The 15,576-nt window shown below is 45.8% G+C and overlaps 1 protein-coding gene and 1 long non-coding RNA gene across 5 annotated transcripts in view; one reads left to right on the top strand and one right to left on the bottom strand.

Annotated features, from left to right (window-relative positions):
- LOC138295903 (uncharacterized) overlaps window positions 1-3,233 on the top strand; it is a 419,369-nt gene extending 416,136 nt beyond the window's left edge. Inside the window, exon 11 of the long non-coding RNA XR_011203710.1 lies at window positions 2,015-3,233. This is a non-coding gene — a long non-coding RNA (uncharacterized lncRNA). The remainder of the gene's footprint in view (window positions 1-2,014) is intronic.
- Window positions 1-15,576, bottom strand: part of AK9 (adenylate kinase 9) — an 824,487-nt gene that overhangs the window by 578,320 nt on the left and 230,591 nt on the right. The window lies entirely within an intron of this gene.

Raw genomic sequence — 15,576 nt, 5'->3', positions numbered from 1 at the left:
AATTAGAAGAAGTTACCTTTATGGTAACTACTATCCTCAAAACTACCCAATGGATTCTGTCCAACAGCTCATCAACATTTCAACAATAGCCCAACATCCTTCTCAATGTTGCCAACACAGGTTTGAAATATATGCTGGACTCCATGCACTTTCTAAGCCATTACCATCAGCACTTTGGTACACCCAGGAACTCTCAGAGCGTGAGAAAACCAGTGACAGACAAGAAAAAAAAACAACTCTATCATTTGACTCAAAGGGCATCATTTTAGAAGGCTAAAATAAGTGAAGTGCTCAAAGCTGTCAAGCATTGGCTCAGTCTTCACGAAGGCCCTTCAAGCTCTCATTCAGCAGAAAGCATCATGTATTATTTCCTCAATTAAATAGATTAACATAAAATCCCATACAGACAACACAAAACAGAAAGCCACTCTGCCATCATTTACCCATGGATCCATCTCACATGGGCAAACGCCAACATCCTTGAGTATGCTGAACTCGCTCAACTCCCTCAACATAATTAAGGCAATCTCCTGTAATGAAACATTGCACTTTCATGCATAGTAAAATCACTTCATCCCTTATCAACATCTTTGATGCCTGCCTCGGCCAATTAACCATTCTATCAGGAACCAGCATGGTGGTACCGCCTACTACTTAGCATGGTTTGTGTGTGAGGAAGCAAAACTTTAAACTCACTCACGCTGAGTGCTATTCAGTGAAGAAAAGGCTGGTGGTCATTCCAGAATGCTGGTGAAGACACATTTCAGACTGTGTTCTCAAGATGGGTGCCTGTGCAAGTATACTTCCAATAAACTATAATTTACAGCAGCCACAAACTCTTGTATGTTTAAAGGGATGGCGGCCGTGTGGTTCTTTTGAAAGGGAATTTTGCAACAATGTTGCTGTAACCAGAAATTCAATACTTGGGTCTCCGATATGACTGATTTATTTGAAATTTTGCAAAGTGTGTAGCTACCAGAGATAGGCCTCATTTGGAGTTTGGCGGTCCCACTGCTGGTCTGCCAAACTAAAGGGGAGGAAGTCACCACCATGGGCCTGAGTGTATTATAATGTTCCTGCCGGGCTGACCGGTGGGAACATTGTACTACGTGTCCTGCCTGTCAGTCCGATGGGAACCGTGCTACGATAGAGCATTCAGCTCTCTTAAGGGAGCCCAGTGCTAAATTGTAGCACTTAGGGGTAGCAGACAGTGCACATTTCGATGGTGCTGGGCAGGGGGGTCCCTGCACTACCATGCCATGGGCAGCACAGCATTCTCTCCTGTGGGCCCCAGCACTGGCTTCCCGCCAGCATTTTCATGGCGGGGACACTGCCATGAAAAGGCTGGCAGAAAGTCGGATTGTAATCAGTGCCGCCATGACTGGTTACAAGCCTGACCACTGTCAGCCCATCGGAATCTATGATGCTGGCAGGGATAGCGGTCTTTAGGTGGGTCCGCCCACCAATGTTGTAATGTAGCGGTCGGACCACCACAGCATGGTGGTCCGACTGCCACTGTCGGCCTGGCAGACCTAGGACCGCTAACTTCGTATTAAGGCCAACAGTGTACTGGGGCTAGTTAAGGCACGGCAAAACTGTAGAGGCAGGTAAATTTCAGTCATAGACAAAATAGAGTTAGGCTACTGATGAAACCTAGATAGGTCATTAGAGTATTCCAAGATTTTGCACTAAGAACGGAGAAATGTTAGCTTAGATAAAGACTTTTGTGATATCTGGGAATTTGAAGTTTGGCCAGAACTGAAGAAGAACATTCTTGATGGGGAATATTATCAAACAGTGGTAAGAAGAAGAGGTAAGTATTTCTTGGTGGCACAGAAAGTTTTGAAAGTGCACATTTTGCAGAAAGGTAACCATTTGAGGTTTAATAAACAATAGGATATTACAATATGTAAGTTAAGTCCAAGAATGAGATGGGCATTCTGAATGTGCTGCAGCCTGGAGATGGCATAAGCAGGAAACCCACAAACCACAAGCGCTGCTTAATATTTTTCAGAACTTGAAAGCCAAGATACCCCCTCACATTGGAAGATGGAGGTTGCAACTGCAAGAATACACCTAGGTAACTGTGTACAAGCCAGGTAAAGATCAGAATCCTGCTGACTATTTTTCACGAGTACCTCTACACAAACATGAGCTCGCCATCCAAGACAGCTGAAGAGTATATTAATTTCAATGTGAGGTCCAGTACGCCGACCACTCTATCCATTGAACAGATCATCGTTGACAAGAACATGCTCATTCTTCGAGACATCATTTCAACCCAGTCATAGAAAAAGAGCACTCAGCCACTCGAGGATGACAATGAATTTCAAAAGATCAAATCTGCAGGATGAACTGTCTGTAACCATGGAAGGCGTTGTGCTGATGGGCTCGACATTTGTAATATTTGTGAGTCTCCGGCAGCAAGTCATTGATCTGGCCCATGACGGATCATGGCATTGTATCCACCGAAAGCGCCCTAGGAAACCAAGTCTAGTTCCCACACCTAAATGAACGAGTTGAGAGGGAACTGAAAGAGGGTCATCTTTGCAACGGTCTTTCCCCTAAAGTGAAAGCCATGTCTGACCTTCCCACCCAAGTTTGGAAAAGAGTCGCTGTCGATTTCAAGAACTGGAGGCTCACTTGGTGGCAATATCTTTTAATGTGAAATGTGTGTTCATATTTGAATTTTAGTGTAATGGTTTTAATTAACTGAACACTTAATAAATGATTTACTTACAACACACTTGTCGCCCTGATATGTATGTTTTAGCCAGAAGAACTCTGCTTACCATGTCTTTTCTGCCATCTTTTAGTATTTTTTCTCATAGTAGTTCACATGCTTGGTGTCTAGGCTCAGGTGGTGTTATTTTCTTTTTTTCTTTTTTTTTAACCAAGTGTATTGTCACATTGGGTTATATTCTTAATATTGGTTATATCTTCAGTCAATTGAGCGCCTTAAGACATTACACATTAATTAGTGTTTGTTTCTATATTTTTAATACGTTCAACACTATTATGTTGAGTTTTAAATTGTATTTAGTTTAGTAATAAAGATGACTTGTGATACGATGATTTTAATCTGTGGATATCAGTATCATAATTATTTTTGTTATCAACCTTGAAGAAGTCCCCATGAAGGGACCAAACATGGGTCGGCTGAACTCTTGATTTGACAAGATCATCAATGCACTATAGATCTTATGCATCTTATTAATGACAATAACTGCTCATCCCTGGGATTCACTTTTTATTGATTTCAGATCATTACTGTGTTTAGATCTTTTCTTGGCTTATAAATTCTATTGTAAAATTAAACATTTATTTTTTTTAATTCAAATTTGTGTCTACCCATTTCATATATCTTTGATACTGAGATTGATTATATTACCACATGCTCCTGGACCATCATTCATGACACTTGTTTGATCATAATTGAGAGTGCTTCTCTACTTTCTGTATACACTTCTCAGAAATACAAAATGAAGGTGTACGCTGATTGGCGTCGCCAAGCTCAGGAAACAGTCTTCAATGAAGATGACTAGGTGCTAGTTAAACAAATGCAAAAGTAGAAAACAAATACTCCATTTGATGTTGAATCTTTGAAGGTGGTATCTTGAAAGGGGCCCATGGGGATGGCCCAGCACCCCGGAAAAACCATCACACGGGACTCATCACATTTCAGACACCTACATCAAAGTTTATCAGCTCCTGCAATCTTTGATGAAGTGACTACACCCGACAATCCAGATCAGGTGTCAGACTCTTCACCGTTGGTGTCAGATTAGAGTGCAGTTTCATCACCTTGCACCATAAGATCTGATTGACTTGTGCGAGGGTCTTGACAACTCAAAGAGATCTGATATAACTTTTGTTTGTACTTTCTAATTAACATTTAACAATTGGCGGGATATGGTATTGTGACACAGAGTGTGCTAAGACCCTTGCGGCTCTGGGCGGACTTAGAGGAGGGATGGCGCAACCAGCCTAGGAGATGTTAAGGTGTGGTTATTAACGGTTATGACATAATCAGTGATTTAGTGTGTGATTGTGTTAATATTGGATTAATTAATGTCGATGCTCACAGCGATACAATTATATACACAAACCGAGTCGCAACACCATTATTAAATTCCTCTGGAGTGAACTATCGGCCAAACCTGGCATGTAGGTAGGTGGTCAGTCAGGCTCTGCGACCTAAGCCTGAGGTTAATGACTGACAGGTCACAGGTGGGATAACACTCAGCCGGCAACCAAACTCACAAACAGAAAAACTTAGATCATATCCCACAGATAGGCAGCAACACCACACTGGTCCACGGAGACTGGACCCAATAAAACACACATGGCCAAAGCGACGCATGCATTCCTAAAAACATCATAAAGTTAGATGTCACATGTAGTTAGGAACACTTAGCCAATCAGGAAACAGCACAAGCAGCGACCATGTGCCCCTCAGGCAGGACATCTGAACACGTATTCGCTGGCCCACATTGTGTCCACACGAGGTTGAGGCTCACCTGCATTCACTACATGGAATTGTATTTATGACTCCATGACAAATGTTTGCAATTTTTTTTTACCAAGAAAAGAATGTCTTTTATGGCTTTATGATACTCCGAGAAATGTATAAAAACTTGTTTCAATCCAATGTACATGGAGAGACAGTCCTCAGACCCCGGTTCTGTAACTGCTCTCCCAACAGTAATGTTTAATCAAACAAACTGTTACTGATTTGCCAGCTGTCTATTGTCTTCTGTTTCTTAAGGTAAATTCTCATTCGAACAACAATTGTATGTGGAGAAATGTAGATGTATAATCAAGAGCTTTCTGTATGGACTGTCATTGCATAAAGCATGCTAGGGAGGACGCTAGAAATGTCAGCGGAAATAGGAGGGCAAAGCCAAAACATTTGGAGAAAACAAACCTAAGGCTGACAGGTCTAACACCTACACAAAAAGAAACAGAGTGGGACCTCAACATAATCTTCACAAATTCAAACCCCAATTATTTCTCTAGCAATCGACTGAATTCAACTCTTAACATAGTGTAGGAGGCTGGCCTGGCTTATAGTGGGTACCTTGTGGTACTTATAACTTGTGCCAGGTCCAGTTATCCCTTATTAGTAGATTAGAGGTGTTCTAGCAGCTTAGGCCAATAGAAGAAGTCAAAGCAGAGCAGCTTAGGCTGAACTAGGCGACATGCAAAGCTCCTACTATACTACTTATATCATATAGCACTATATCATAAGAAAACACAATACTCAAGAGTTACTAAAAATAAAGGTATGTTATTTTAGTGACAATATGCCAAAAGTATCTCAGAGGATATACTCCCTTAGGAGGAAAGTAATATATACACACACAAACCAAATCAGGTAAGTAAACAGTTAGAAAAGTAGTGCAAACACTGTAGAACACAATAGAATGCAACAGGAGACAATGTAAATGTAAATGTAAATGTAAATTAGCACTTGTATAGCGCACTACTCACCCGTTAGGGTCTCAATGGGCCTAGGGGCAACACAAACCATATATTCCAAAAGTGGATTGCGAACCACGAATGGACCCCAGGACTCGTGTAGTGTGTAGAGGGTCGCTGGGAGTGTAAAAAAACACTAAGGGTGTCCAAGATACCCCACCCCAAGACCCTGAAAAGTAGGAGTAAAGTTACCCTACTACCCCAGAAAGACAGTAAAGTCGAGATTCTGCAAAGGCAACAACTGACTGCAAAGCACTGAAGATGGATTCCTGGACCTGAGGACCTGCAAAGGAAGGGGACCAAGTCTGAGAGTCACGCAAGTGTCCGGGGGGAGGGGGAGTGTGGGACAGGAGCCCACTAAACCCCAGATGAATGTGCAAAAGGGCTGCCTCCGGGTGGAAGAAGCCAAAGATTCTGCAACAACGGAAGGTGCCAGGAACTTCTCCTTTTGTCAGAAGATGTCCCACATTGTGCTGGAGGATGCAGAGTTATTTCCACGCAGAAAGACCACAAACACGCCTTGCTAGCTGCAAGAGTCACGGTTGAAGGTTTTGGGTGCTGCCAGGGCCCATGAATCGGTGTAGACTGGCTTCTGCAAGGAGGGCACCATCTGTGCCCTTCAAAGCATTTCCAGAGGCCAGGAGAGGCTACTCCTCTCAGGCCCTTCACACCTATTTACAAAGGGAGAGGGTGTAACACCCTCTCTCAGAGGAAATCCTTTGTTCTGCCTTCCTGGGAGTGGGCTGCCCAGGCCCCAGGGGGACAGAAACCCGTCTGAGGGTTGGCAGCAGCGGTAGCTGCAGAAAAAAACCCAGAAAGTTAGTATGGCAGTACCCAGGCTCTATGCTGGAGCCCCGGGGATGCATGGAATTGTCCCCCCAATACCAGAATCCTAGACATGTTACATGGCCATGTTTGGAGCTACAATTGTGACGCTACATATAGGTATTGACCTATATGCAGTGCACACGTGTAATGGTGTCCCCACACTCACCAAGTGTGGGGAAATTGCTCTGAACAATGTGGGGGCACCTTGGCTAGTGCCAGGGTGCCCACACACTCAGTAACTTGGCACCCAACCTTCACCAAGAGAAGGTTAGACATACAGGTGACTTAAGTGCAGTGTAAAATGGCTGTGAAATAATGTGGACGTTATTTCACTCAGGCTGCAGTGTCAGTCCTGTGTAAGAATTGTCAGAGCTCCCTATGGGTGGCATAAGAAATGCTGCAGCCCATTGGGATCTCCTGGAACCCCAATACCCAGGGTACCTAGGTACCATATACTAGGGAATTATATTGGTGTTCCATTGTGCCAATCAGAATTGGTAAAATTAGGTCACTAGCCTGCAGTAACAATTTTAAATCAGAGAGAGCATAAACACTGAGGTTCTGATTAGCAGAGCCTCAGTGATACAGTTAGGCACCACACAGGGAACACATACAGGGCACACTTTATGAGCACTGGGGTCCTGGCTAGCAGGATCCCAGTGACAGGCAAAGACAAACTTATATACAGTAAAAATGGGGGTAACATCCAAGGCAAGATGGTACTTTCCTACATGGCCGACCAATATTTCTCTTCAGTCTCAGTTATGGCAACACAAATTAACCTTCATCATTTATATCATGTCACCAAGAACATCCTCATCATGATCTTCACATTGCAGTTATAAATAATCAAACGCAGGCCACCTTTTTTGGCTGACCAATGCCATCTATATAATCCTTTAGGTTTTACCAAAGATATACATAGGATCTGGATACCTGTCTCATCAACTAAGTAAGGATAAGTCAGCATGTTATAAGTTGCTAAACATGTACAGTCGCTCATCCCGGATTATGATCAAAGCAATATACCCGGTTTCTGGTGATTTCACATGTTTTTACTTTATAATCATAATAAGCTTTATTTCGATCACTAAGATCATAAAAGTACAACACAGTTAAGTGATACACATACAGCTACTTAAAATCACATTAAAATTAAAAATATAGCACAATAAAATCTCATTGCAGCCAAGCCTTTTTTAGTGGTATTGTGACCACAAAACACTAGACGCGAGCACTGAAGCTAACTTGCTGTGGAATAACCCTGCAATAGCCTAGGTTACCCATGATAGGGTGTTACATACATCCTGGTATTAGAGTGTGAGAAGGAAGTATGCCTGACAAACACAATAAAAGCCATAAATTACATAAACCAAAAGTACATAAATCTACACTTGTGCCTAGGAGCATGTGTACATCTGTTGTAAGAAAACAAGTTACTTACCTGCAAATACAGTTATCTATTATTGGCATCTTTCATAAATTCACATGCTTGAATCATCCCTGGTGTTGAAGTGGGAGTCCCATGGTATCCTAAAAAAGCAGTAAGAATGTCCATAGGCTATAATGCTAGCAAACTCAAACATATAGCCTATGCATGTCTTTTTGTAAAATAAAAAAAAGAACCAAATTTGACTTATTACCAATCAGGCGCCAGCACCCTCTAGAATATTCCCAAAAGAGGCACCTTCCCTCAGATTTTCTAGCACTAGAGTGAAGAGCGTGTACTGAAAGAGGGAGCTGAGCCTCTAAGGGGAGGACGGTGGGTCGCATGTGAATTTATGAAAGATACCACTACTAGATAACTGTAGTTACAGGTAAGTAACTTGTTTTCTTATCCAGTATTGGATCTTTCATAAATTCACATGCTTGAATCTGAATAGCCAGCAGTACTCATAATAACTGTAATGCCTGTAGTGGATGGTAGGTGCAAGCATTTTAGTGTATGTGTATATATATATATATATATATATATATATATATATATATATATATACACACACACACACACACACACACACACACACACACACACTCACACTCACACACATACATATATTTATTATAGACATAGACAGACAATAATTGCGCAGGTGTTAGAATCAATTGTATATCAAATTAAACATATACATTCAAAGAGGCTCACCTTAATGAAATAGATGACGCAAGACCGCTTGTCCTACGACTGAATCGGTTCTTTGTGTTGATTCCAAACAGTAATGCTGCACGAAAGAATGTGTAGTCTTCCACGTTGCAGCTTGACATATCTTGTCTAAGGCGATGCCTTGAAACAGAGCAACTGATGTTGAAATTGCTCTTGTAGAGTGTGCTTTAGGCCGGCTGGTTAGTGGTTCACCAGCCTTCGTATGACAATTGAATGGTGAATGCAATACATCGGGCTATCATTGCTTTAGTAACTCCTGTACCCTGACGACTTTGGCCGTAAGAGGCTAGTAGTGGTCTGTCTTACAGAGTTGTTTAGTACGCTGAAGGTAGAATTGAAAGCATCGTTTGATATCCAATGTTTGCAGGGTCCTTTCGGCCTCAGTTCAGGGATTCGGGAAGAAGGGTCTCAGTATCACTGGTTCGTTTAGGTGAAAAGATGAAGGCACTTTAAGAATGTATCTTGGATTTGTTCTGAGAAGAACAAAGTCGTCTGAGAAAGTGAGGTAGGGTTCCTTGGTGGTAAAGGCCTGTATGTCACTGACTCACTTAGTGGATGTAAGTGCAAGGAGGGTTGCCATCTTCCATGTGAGATACTTCAGATCCGCTCTGTGTATGGGCTTGAACAGAGCTTTCATCAATTGCAAAAGGACAATGTTTGAATAACATTGAGGAGGAGGTGGTCGCACAGGAGGAAAAGTGTGGAACAGGCCTTTCATAAATTGTTTTATGAGCCTGGATGACCCAAGGGACGGTGCATTTGCAGAGCGTCTGTATGAGGATATAGCTGCCAGGTGAACCTTAACTGAGACATGTCTGAGCCTAGTTTTAGATAGAGCAAGGAGGTATGACATAATTTGCTCTGGTAGAACCTTTAATGCATGTAAATTGTTTTGTTGGCACCAGATACAAAACCTTCTCCACTTGAGCCTGTAAGTCTTGTTTGTACTGTCAGCTCACACTCTGGACAGAATTACTTTGCATTCTTGGTCAATGTTCATGCCCTGGAACTCATGGAACTCAGGAGCCATGTGAGCAATTGGAGAGAGGCTGGTTCTGGATGAAATATCTGACCTTGTCTCTTCGTTAGAAGGTTGTGCTTGCTGGAAAGTCGTAAGGGATTGGCCACCGACAGGAGAATGAGCTCCGTGTACCAATACTGTCTGGGCCACTTGTGTGCTAGGAGTATGAGCTTGCAACCCTCTGATTTAATCTTCTTGAGAAGCCTGGGGATCAATGGGAAGGGGGGAAAAGCCTATGCAAAGATCCCGGACCATCGCATTGAAAGAGCATTCCCCCACGACCCTGGGAGTGGGTATCGACTGGCGTAAAATTGGCATTTGGTGTTCTGGTTTACAAAAGGACATGGATAGGCTCATTGGTGGCAAAGAGATCTAAGGTTGGCCATTCCCAGCATTGAAAGATCTTGGCTACTTCCTTCTGAATGCGCTCCCATTCGTGGCAACTGTTGTACGTCCTGCTGAGAGAGTTCGCCAGGGCGTTTTTGATACCCGGAATGTGTTCCTCTTAGAGAAATGTTGTTAAGAGTGAGACATTCCCAGAGAGATTGTGCTTCTCTTGAGAGGACGAGATTGGGTTCCTCCCTGTTCGTTGACCTCGTACATGCTTGTTGTGTTGTCTGTACGGATCAACACTGAGGATCCTGAAATCCGAGGGAGGAACACTTTCAGAGTAAGAGATATTGCCTTTAATTCTAACAGATTTATATGCATTTTCTTCTGAGAGTCAGACCATTTTCCCTGAATGCACGTCCTGCAAATGACCTGCATTGCCTTCCAGAGAAGCGTCTGTTATAATGAAATCTGGCATTGGAGTTAGGAAGCTCAATCCCTGAGAGATTTGGCTGGTTTGGGACCACCAGCGCAGGGTCTCCACCATCTTTTGGTGTAATATTAAGTCTTCGAAGCATCCTTGAGACTGGGCCCATTGCAGTTGCAATTCCTCCTGTAATGATCTCACTCTTAGTCTTGCTAGATGGACCAAGGTGATTGATGAGGAAATCATTCCTAAACGCAACTTGAATGTTCGTACTGAAACAGACTTTCTTTTTGAGATCATGGAAGTCATGTTGGCCAGCTTCTGTTGCCGTCCCATTGAGAGATACGCCTTGCTTTTGACTGTGTCGAGTTCCGCACTCAAAGAACAAGTTACTTACCTTCGGTAACGAGGTATCTGGTAAAGACTATCTAGCTGCAGATTCCTTGCCTTAGAATTCCCTGGCGCCAGCTTCGAATTCCCTGGCGCCAGCTTCGAATTCCCTGGCGCCAGCTTCGAATCCAGAGTTTTTTCTGAGCAGTACCCTGCGCGCGCGCTGTCGGACGGCGTCGTTCGGCTCTGCGTGCGTCGTCAGCGTCGTTGGAGCAGTCTATGATGTCACAGTTGTCTATATAGACGCCGTCTCGGCGCGCGTACATCAGTTCTTTTCCACAACTTCCCGCGCCAGAAGCACAGAGTCCTGGAAGAACCAACCAATACACTTTTAACCTCTTTGTTTGGAGTAAAAACACTTTCATGCCTGTAAGAAAGGCAAAAGTTGCCAAAATCAAAAAATATACATATGTACACATAGAAACATATATACATATATATACACATATCCACATGAGAAGAAATTTCCCCAGAGTGGGGAGGCTTGGGCGGGTGTAAGGAATCTGCAGCTAGATAGAGTCTCTACCAGATACCTCGTTACCGAAGGTAAGTAACTTGTTCATCTGATAGAGACTTCTAGCTGCAGCTTCCTTACCATAGAATAGATACCCAAGCTATAACCCATGGTGGTGGGTCTGAAGGAGATTTTTTTTTATTATTTTTTTAATATAAGTAAGTCCTGCAAGACAGAACGGGCAAAATGCCCCTCTCTTCTTACCTGGCTATACAGGCAGTAGTGTTTCGCAAACGTGTGTAAAGAAGCCCACGCTGCGGCCTGACATATGTCCACCACCGGTACGCCACATGCTAATGCAGTGGTAGCAGCTTTCCCCCTAGTGGAATGAGCTCTCAAGCTCTCATGAGGCTGCCTCTTCGCCAAAGCATAGCATATTTTTATACAGAGAACGACCCAGCGCCAAATGGATAGTTTCTGCACTGCCCGACCCTTCTTTGCACCAACGTACCCCACAAAGAGTTGGTCGTCCACCCGGAACTCTTTAGTGCGGTCAAGGTAGAACGATAACGCTCTTTTTTGGGTCCAGTTGATGGAGAAGCTCCTCTTCCTTAGAGGGATGCAGTGGTGCAAAGAAGGTGGGCAGGGTGATATTTTGACCCAGATGGAAAGGGGTCACCACCTTGGGGAGGAAAGAGGCACGAGTTCTTAACACCACCTTGTCAGGATATATCATGAGATAAGGAGGTTTAGAAGATAAAGTCTGCAACTCACTCACTCTCCTGGCAGATGTAATTGCCACCAAAAAGGCTGTCTTAATAGTGAGCAGCCGGAGAGGACAGTTATGCAAGGGCTCGAAAGGAGCACACATAAGGAAGGTAAGAACCAGATTAAGATCCCACTGGGGCATAACGAAAGGCACAGGCGGGAACAGATGTACAAGCCCTTTCAAAAACATTTGTACTATAGGTGATTTAAACAAAGATGGTTGATCAGGCAACTGAAGAAAAGCCGATAAGGCTGCAAGATAGCCCTTAAGAGTCCCCAAGGAGGAACCCTGCTGGGCGAGAGACAAAATAAACAAAAGGATGTTAGACAGAGAAGAAGAAAGAGGATCAATAGACCTCTCTGAACAATAAGAAACAAAACGTTTCCAACGGCAGGCGTAGATCGACTTAGTCGAGGGACGCCTGGCTGCCAGAATGACATCACAGACCTCGGGAGGGAGGTCATAAACCATCAACTGTCGCCGCTCAATCTCCACGCATGAAGGCTCAGAGTTGATAGGTTTGGGTGGAGAACCTTCCCCTGCTGCTGCGACAGAAGATCCTCCAGAAGAGGCAGCCTGATTGGAGGACCGATGCTCATTTTTAGAAGCTCTGGATACCAAACTCTCCGTGCCCAATCCGGAGCCACAAGGATTACTTGGGTCCGGTCGTTCTTGATTTTCTTGAGAACTCTGGGCAGAAGTGGTATAGGCGGAAAAGCATACAGGAGGCCTGAACTCCACTCGCGACGAGAAAACGACGCCTACTGATAGCCCCCTTGGAAACTCCAATGCGCAAAACTGCTGACATTGCGCGTTCTCTGCGGAGGCGAACAGATCTAACCAAGGCTCTCCCCACTGCTGAAAGAGTCCTTGCGCCACCTCCGGATGGAGACACCATTCGTGATCCTCTAAGCATTTTCGGCTCAGTTCGTCTGCTCTGGCGTTCAGAGAACCTGCCAGGTGTTGAACCACCAGGGTCATGCCCTGCTGTTCCAGCCATGTCCAGAGGCGTAAACCTCTAGACAAAGGGTCCACTTCCCCACACCGCCCTGCTTGTTGCAGTACCACATTGCGGTAGTGTTGTCTGTGAACACCTGCACCACCTTCCCTTTCACAACAGGAAGAAATGCTTTTAATGCTAGCCGGATCGCCCGAAGCTCCAACAAGTTGATGTGGAGCCCAGATGCCGCCAGAGACCAGTGACTTCTGATCTCCACCTCCCCCAGATGGCCGCCCCATCCCAGAAGTGATGCATCTGTCACTACCGTTAGATCTGGTTGGGGAAGGGAGAGGGGTCTGCCCTTGACCCATTCGCAGTTCACTAACTACCACTGCAGATCTTCTGCAGTCCTCTCCGAGATCTGAACCACGTCGGTAAGATTTCCCTGATGCTGTGCCCATTGGAACTTCAGGTCCCACTGCAGAGCCCTCATGCGCCATCTGGCATGCTTGACCAACAGGATGCAGGAAGCCATGAGTCCCAGCAGCCTCAAAGTCTGTCTCACCGAGATCCAGGATAGAGGCCGAAACATCGGAATCATAACCTGGATAGCCTGAACCCGCTGATCGGGAGGATAAGCCCGATACTGCACTGTGTCCAGAACAGCTCTGATGAAAGAGAGCTTCTGAGAGGGAGTCAGGTGCGACTTCGGCACATTTATAATGAACCCCAGCGAATGCAAGAGGTCCGCCATCATCTGGAGGTGGGTGACGAGAGCCTGGGGCGTAGGAGCCTTCAAAAGCCAATCGTCCAGGTAGGGGAAGACTGAAATCCCTGACCTGCGCAAATGAGCTGCCACCACTGCCATCACCTTTGTGAACACCCGAGGGGCACTGGTAAGACCGAAAGGAAGCACGGTAAACTGAAAATGCTCGTGGCCCACCTTGAACAGCAGGTAACGCCTGTGGCTTGGCAGGATAGGAATATGGAAATATGCATCCTGCAAATCCAACGCTACCATCCAGTCTCCTTGGACTAGGGCAGACAAAACCTGAGCAAGAGTGAGCATCTTGAATTTCTCCTTCTTGAGGAAGAGATTGACGTCCCTTAAATCCAAAATAGGGTGAAGGCCTTTGTTCTTTTTGGGAATCAGAAAGTAGAGGGAATGACAACCACTGTCTACTTCTGATATCGGGACTCTTTCTATGGCTCCCTTGGCCAAAAGAGTCGTAACTTCCTCACGGAGCAAAGCTAAATGGTCCGCCAGCCATTCCTTTGTCAGAGGGATAGAAGGAGGGAAAGACTGGAAGGGAAGGGAGTAGCCCTTCCGTATGATCTGCAGGACTTGTCCGTGGTGATGGAAAGCCAGTGAGGGAGATGAAAACGAATCCTCCCTCCAACTGGACGGATGTGATCCTGCAGAACCACACTAGGAGGGCTTGGGCGCAGTGGAGGGGGGGGCTGTGTGGCGGCCGACCTCTGGCCAGACCCTCTAGGTCTGATGGTACCACGACCACGTCCTCTTCCGGGATGCTGTGAAGCCTGAGGACGGTGGCTAAACTGTGGCTGGCGTGGTACCACGCCCCTCCCGAAGCCTCAGAAGGGGCGAAAGACCCGTGCCGGTGCTGAAAGGCCCAAGGATCTGGCCGTGGCTCGAGAATCCTTGAACCTCTCAAGCGCGGAGTCTGCCTTTTCGCCAAAAAGGCAAGCCATCAAAAGGGCATGTCCATCAAGCTGGACTGGACATCCCTTGAAAAACCAGTAGAACGTAGCCAGGCGTGGCGACATAGGGCCACTGACGATGAAATCGTACTGCCCAGCGAGTCGGTCATGTCCAAGCCACACCGGATTGAAAACTTGGCTGCATCTCTCCCATCCTTTACAGCCTGGGTGAGAGTGTCCCGTACGCCCTCCGAGACCTGGGGCAACACTTGCGCCACCATATCCCATAAAGTATGGGAATAACTGCCCAATAGGCAAGAGGTGTTTACAGACCTCAATGCCAGGCTGGAGGAAGAAAACATCTTCTTCCCAAGCTGATCCAGCCTCTTGGATTCCCTATCCGGGGGAGCAGAAGGGAAGGCACCACTGGAAGTAGAGGCTTGGACAACCAAGCTCTCAGGAGTGGGGTGTTGTGTCAGGAAACTAGGGTCGCTGGGAGTGGGTCTATGGCGTCGGCCGACCGTCCTATTCACAGGAGCCCCTGTGCTGGGTTTGGACCACGTACCCAGAAGGACGTCTGTAAGAGCCTCATTGAAGGGCAACAACCGCTCCGATGTGGACACCCCCATCTGAAGCACTTCTGTCAGGATATTCGTCCTGACTGGCACCGTAGGCAAATCTAGGTCCAAGACCTCAGCTGCCCTACGCACCACCATAGCGAAAGAAGCCCCCTTCTCCGTAGCCACATTAGGAGAGAGCATACCAGTATCTGGAGATGTGTCCAGTCCACTGGCCTCCCCTATATCCTCATACCAGTCCTGCTGCAATCCTGATTCTAAAGGGTCCTCAGACCCCTCCCATTCCTCTCCTGCGTCTGGCTGTTCCAAATAATGCTCAGACAATGATCTGGGCCGAGTCGTAAGACGTCCCTCCGGCTCCGGTTCATCCGGAATAAGGATGGGGCTGCCACCGGTGGGCGCCGGTGGCGGAATCGTCGATGTCGGACCCGGCGCCGAAGGAGGACGACTGTGAGAGACCGGCGCCAGTCCAGATCAGTTATCGGATCCTGAGGTCCCCAACGGCGCCGAGGCCGAAGCCGCCGGTGTCGAA

Source organism: Pleurodeles waltl, chromosome 5 (genome assembly GCF_031143425.1).
Source record: "Pleurodeles waltl isolate 20211129_DDA chromosome 5, aPleWal1.hap1.20221129, whole genome shotgun sequence".
NCBI classification, from domain to species: domain Eukaryota; kingdom Metazoa; phylum Chordata; class Amphibia; order Caudata; family Salamandridae; genus Pleurodeles; species Pleurodeles waltl.
The sequence above is the reverse complement of the archived record's forward strand: the minus strand, read 5'-3'. Positions and strand labels throughout refer to the sequence as shown.